Genomic DNA, 6149 nt, shown 5'->3' with positions numbered 1-6149 from the left:
AAAAAAACAGATAGAAACAATAATTAAGTCTCCCATCAAAGAAAAATCCAGGACCTGATGGTTTCACTGTTAAATTCTCCCAAGTATTCAAAGAAGAATTAATACCAATCCTACTTAAACTATTTCAAAAAATCAAGGAGGAAGGAATACTCTCAGACTCATTCTATGAGGCCTATATCACCCAGATACCAAAACCAAATAAAGACACAACAACAACAAAAAAAAAGAAAACTAGTGGCTCAGCAGCCACACCCACAGCTCAACATCCTCAATAGTCTTCTTTTGAGATACCTGATGAGGTACCTCTGCCAGCAGGCTGGGAGATGGCAAAGACATCTTCTGGTCAGAGATACTTATTAAATCACTCCAGGAAGGCCATGCTCTCTCAGTTGAATGTTGCAGCCCCCACCAGTCCACCAATGCAGCAGAATATGACAAACTCAGCCTCAGGTTCTCTTTTTTTTTTTTCTTTATTTTTGAGGCAGAGTCTCACTATGTCACCCTCAGTAGAGTGCTCTGGTGTCACAGCTTACAGCAACTCAAACTCTTGGGTTTAAGATATTCTCTTGCCTCAGCCTCCCAAGTAGCTGGGACTACAGAAGCCTGCCACAACACCCGGCTATTTTGTTGTTGTTGTAGTTGTCATTGTTGTTTAGTTGGCCCAGGCCAGGTTTAAACCTGGCAGGCTTGGTGTATATGGCTGGTGCTGTAGCCACTGTGCTACAGACACAGAGCCAGGTCCTCTTCCTGATGAATGGGAACAAGCCATGATTCAGGAGGGAGAAATTTACTATATAAACCGTAAGAACAAGAGCACCCCTTGGCTAAACCCTTGTTTTGATAAAGCTGGGAACCGGAGAATCAGTCAGAGTGCTCCAGTTAAACAGCCACCTCCCCTGGCTCCCCAGAGCCGGCAGGGAGGCATTACAGGTGGCAGCAACTCCAACCAGCAGCGGCAGATGTGGCTGCAACAACTGCAGATGGAGAAAGAGAGACTGGGACAACAAGAACTGCTTTGGCAGGCAATGCAGAATATCAATCCCAGCATAGCAAATTCTCCAAAATGTCAGAAATTAGCTCTCTGTAGCCAGTGCCAACATTGGAGCAGGACGATAGGACTCAAAATCCATTGTCTTATCCCAGGATGTCTCAGGAACTGAGAAAAATGATAACCAGTAGCTCAGATCCTTTTCTTAATAGTGGCACCTGTCACTCTCGAGATGAGAGCATAGACAAGTGTACTAAGCATGAACAGCTACAGTGTCCCTCAAACTTCAAATGATTTCCTCAACAGCATTAATGAAATAGACATAGGTGATACTGTTAACCAAAGCAGCCTGCCATCACAACAGAACCATTCCCCAGACTACCTTGAAGCCATTCCTGGGACAAATGTGGACCTTGGGACACTGGAGGGAAATGGAATGAACATAGAAGGAGAGGAGTCGATGCCAAGTCTGCAGGAAGCTTTGAGTTCTGACATCCTTAATGACATGGAGTCCGTTTGGGCTGCCACAACGCTAGATAAAGAAAACTTTCTTAGTGCCCATCGACCCACGAATGGATCAACAAATTGTGGTATATGTACACCATGGAATATTATGCAGGCATAAATAAAGATGGAGACTTTACCTCCTTCGTGTTTACATGGATGGAGCTGGAAAATGTTTTTCTAAGCAAAATATCTCAAGATTGGAATAAAAAGTATCCAATGTACACAGCCCTATTATGAAACTAATTCTATAGCTTTCATATGAAAGCTATAACCTAGTTATAGCCTAAGAATATGGGAAGGGGGAGGGGAGGGGTGGGTGGGTGGAGGAAGAGTGATTGGAGGGATCACCTTTATGGTTTATCTTACTAGGGTACAAGTGAATCTTTCTAAAAGTAGAATATAGATGTCCTGACATAACAACTAAGAAAATGACACGAAGGCTATGTTAACCAGTTTGATAATAATATCTCAAATTTTATATCAAAATATCACATTGTACCCCATGATTGCATTGTTGCACACAGCTATGATTTAATTTAAAAAAAAGAAAGAAAGAAAGAAAGCTTTCTTAGGCAGCGCCTGTGGCTCAGTGAGTAGGGCGCAGGCCCCATATACCCAGGGTGGTGGGTTCAAACCCGACCTTGGCCAAACTGCAACAAAAAATACCTGGGCATTGTGGCAGATGCCTGTAGTCCCAGCTACTCAGGAGGCTGAGGCAAGAGAATCACCTAAGCCTAAGACCTGGAGGTTGCTGTGAGCTGTGATGCCACAGCACTCTACCAAGGGCAACAAAGTGAGACTCTGTCTCTAAAAAAAAGAAAGAAAACTTTCTTATATGGTTATAGAGCCCTAAGGTAGCCTGAATTCTAAATCCATGAAGGATCTAAAGAGATAAGACATATACCTGAAATTTCCAAATAAGCCAGTTACAGTTTTCTGGGTAATACAGAAAAAGATGAACAAATATCTAGCAAGATTCTTTGATCCACTATTTTGACCTTTCTTGTCCATTGCTGCTGTTAATATATTGCCAACCTCTTTCACAGTCGACTCTAAAGAATCAAAAAAAAAAAAAATTTTTTTTCTTTCTTTTGCTATTATAACTACTGGTCGTTTCAGAGGTTGGGGGAAATGAGCCCGTTTGGATGATGGAAGCCATTCCTTTTGCCCAGTTAGATAATCACTGATCATTTTTAACTCAGACTTGGAAGTCAGATGCTTCATGTCACAGCATTAGTTTGTTCAAGCGATTGTTTCTTCAGCTGCCTTTGGCCAGTGGAAAAACATGACCTACTGGTCTGACAAGCCAAAACTGTTGTATCTAATATTAAGAACTTAATGCTGATTTAAGAGATAGCTAAAACCAGGGCTGAAGACTGTTTTACTTTAAGTGTTTTCTTTTCCTCCTAGTGCTCTCTATTAGTCACAGAAGGCCTGAGACAATTTCCATAGAAATGTATTAATTATTGCCACCTACTCTAGATACAGCTTTGGTGGATATTTGTGTGGGTATTTTCTTGTTGGTTAGTTGGTTGGTTGGTTTTGTCAGAACCTAGGCAATTACCATATTAATGAATCTATTTATAATTGTAGCTTGGGACAGTGGAGTGCTTTTGGTAAAATCTACATTTCCTGATTTTTTACCATCTTATTTAAATTATGATTATTTCTGCTCTCTCTCTTACACATACACACACACACACAATGTTTATAATAGCGTGGTAACAGACTGTACCTTTGTTTTAAGGTTTCCCTACTTTCTAATTTATTTTTTAAATGGTAGCTTTGAATATATGCATTTAGAATACATGGCTTAGTAGTTTATATTTCATGGGTAGTTTAAATCCAGTTGAGGCAGTCTGCCAATGTTTGAAGTAGCTTAGTGTTGTAGAAAGCCTTTTTACTATGGATAGTGCTCTATGCCCTCTGGGCACACAATAGATATTTCTGATGAATTGGGAAAGAGCAAATAAAAAATGGCTTTATTTTCTTCCTTGCACTCCCAATTTTGAGTCTTGATAGGAAATCACTGAGTACATTCATAACTTACATGACAGTAGTAAGCTTTATAGAGGTTTACCTTTCTTAAAATCCATAAAATCTTGGAAGTTTACCTTCACTTTAGTTTTCATTTATAATGAACATATTAAAGACTAGATTGAAATGCTTCCTCTAATATACTTTTTACTTTTAAGACTTGCTCCTACTTTAGTATGCTGAAAATTGACCCAGGATAGTATATAGAATACTGTAAGGTCATGAGTTAGCTGGCAAAGCAATCAGATTGATACATGTATATTGGTAGTTGAACTTAGCAAAGAAATAGAGATAATCATGTTTATGCCTTTATTTTTACAGGAAGAGCTATAACTAGAGTGTGTGTCTATAAGAGTAATAATGGTTTCCAAATAGTATTTTTTAAAGGAACAAAATGAGCATGAATTAACTCTTCAGTATAAACTATGAAATAACTTTTGGTTATGAATTAGAAGTGTGGCACCAGCTAAGCAACTCTATGACTTAAGGGTCTTTCAGTGTTTTTAGAATAAGCCCTATTTGCAAGGTTTTATTAACAAATATAAAATCTTCTTTTCTGCCTAAAGCTGCTATGCAAAGCCTAGCATAGCTTGGGAAGATGGTATTTTTTTTTTTCAGTTGTGTAATCTAAGTATTTCGACCCTTGTTTAGAGGAGTGCAGTGCTCGCTTTGGCATCACATATACTAAAATTGGAATAATACAGAGAACATGAGCAAGGCCCCTGCACAACGATGACACCCAATTTGGAGGAGTGCCAAAGATGGGAGTAAGAAGTTTTATTTTTAAGTACGTTTCAGTTCTTAAAAAAAAAATGCAGTCACTGTATTATATATAATAATTCATAGGTCAATCACTCATAATTAACTCCAAGGCTTTTACTAGGAAAACAACAGACAGATTATATCTTGAATTAAGTCTAGGGGGAAAGTCTAAGGCCACTGTACAGATGCACTGAGTTAGTTTTAGAGTGATAATGAAATTCTACCTAGATGCAAAATTGATTGATGATATCATGTTGGATTTTTGTTTTTAATCAAAGCTATTTGGAAGGAGTGCCTGTCATTTGCCAATATGACAAATTAAGAATAGATCTTATGTATCAGCATAGTAGCAATAGCTTAGGGGAAAGGTGGGAGGATGTGGGGGGAGGGGTTTAAAAAAAAAACTATAGGCCAATATCTCTGATGAACATAAATGAAAAAATTCACAACAAAATACTATCAAACTAAATTCAACAACACATTGAAAAGATCATTCATCAGCTTGGTGCCCATAGCACACTGGTTACAGCGCCAGCCATATACACTGAGGCTGGCAAGTTCAAACCAGCCCAGGCCTGCTAAACAACAATGAAAACTGCAACAAAAAAATAGCCAGGCATTGTGGTGGGCACCTGTAGTCCCAGCTACTTGGGAGGCTGAGGCATAAGAATTGCTTAGGCCCAAGAGTTTGATGTTACTGTGAGCTGTGATGCCACATCACTCTACCAAGGGTGACATAGTGAGACTCTGTCTCAAAACAAACAAAAAAAAAGATCATTCATCATGATCAAGTGGGATTCAGCCCAAGAATGCAACAATGGGTCAACATATGCAAACTTATCAGGGTGACACAGCATATCAACCAAATGAAGGACCATAACCATATGATCATTTCAATTGATGCAGAAAAGGCATAAAGTTCAACATTCCTTCATGATAAAAACCCTCAAAAAACTGGATATAGAAGGAACATACCTCAACATGATAAAAAGTCATACATGACAGGCCCATAGCTAGTATAATACTGAATGGAAAGAAGCTCAAAGCCTTTCCCCTAAGATCTGGAATGAGACAAGGATGTCCACTATCACCACTGTTATTTAACATACTATTGCGAGTTCTAGCTAGAGAAATCATATAACAGAAAGAAATAACAGGCATCTAAATCAGAAAGGAAGAAGTCAAATTGTCCTTATCCACAGACAATATGATCCTACATCTAAAGAAAACTAAAGACCCCACTAAAGAACTATTAGAGAGGGTTCCCTGGGGAAGATGGCTGACAGGAGCCAGCTTTCAACAGAAGCTTCCATCCAGAGGAACATATAATAGCCAGAAAGAATCCAATAAAGCTGAAGGTCGGGAGTTGAGCTGAGAGAGAAGATTGATAACTGTACATCATCCCTGCTGAGGCAAGCTGCAACTCCAAGGAAGCAAATTTCAGGTAAAAAAAAATACCCATCCCAAAGAGGACACAAGTCCATCCCTTCCTCCAAGAGAATGGCTTGCTGTATGATCTCTATAAGCAAGCAGTGAACTGAAGATGTCTTGTCTCACCCCATTGGAGAGAGTCACTGGAGGCTGGGACTCCTTCTCCAAAGAGACCTCACTGTGAGCCTAAGCATTCTCTTGCCAGGCATAAAAGTTGAACAAATATTTTCCCTGTCATTTTGAACTCCCTGTTCACCCTTCTCCCTTCTCTTGGCAGTCTAGAAGCCCAACCCCTGCAGAGACCAGAATGCCCGCAGTTCTTTGCTAGGGGCTGGGCATTGGATGGGCCACAGCAGCAGCTGTGTTGAAACAGTGAATCAAGTAGCAGTGGAGCAAGGCACGGGGAGAGGGGGAAAGTGTATAT

The 6149-nt window shown here is 39.7% G+C and overlaps 1 non-coding gene and 1 pseudogene across 1 annotated transcript; both read left to right on the top strand.

Moving 5' to 3' along the window:
* The first annotated feature begins 273 nt into the window (after positions 1–273).
* LOC100948090 lies at positions 274–1875 on the top strand (annotated as a pseudogene).
* Positions 1876–4192: 2317 nt separating this feature from the next.
* LOC111725184 lies at positions 4193–4299 on the top strand. The gene has a single exon (XR_002773312.1). It is a non-coding gene; the product is annotated as a U6 spliceosomal RNA (small nuclear RNA).
* The last annotated feature ends 1850 nt before the right edge of the window (positions 4300–6149 follow it).

This window comes from Otolemur garnettii, unplaced genomic scaffold, assembly GCF_000181295.1.
Source record: "Otolemur garnettii isolate 467f Iridium unplaced genomic scaffold, OtoGar3 scaffold00032, whole genome shotgun sequence".
Lineage (NCBI taxonomy): Eukaryota > Metazoa > Chordata > Mammalia > Primates > Galagidae > Otolemur > Otolemur garnettii.
This window is presented reverse-complemented; position numbering and strand designations above follow the sequence as displayed.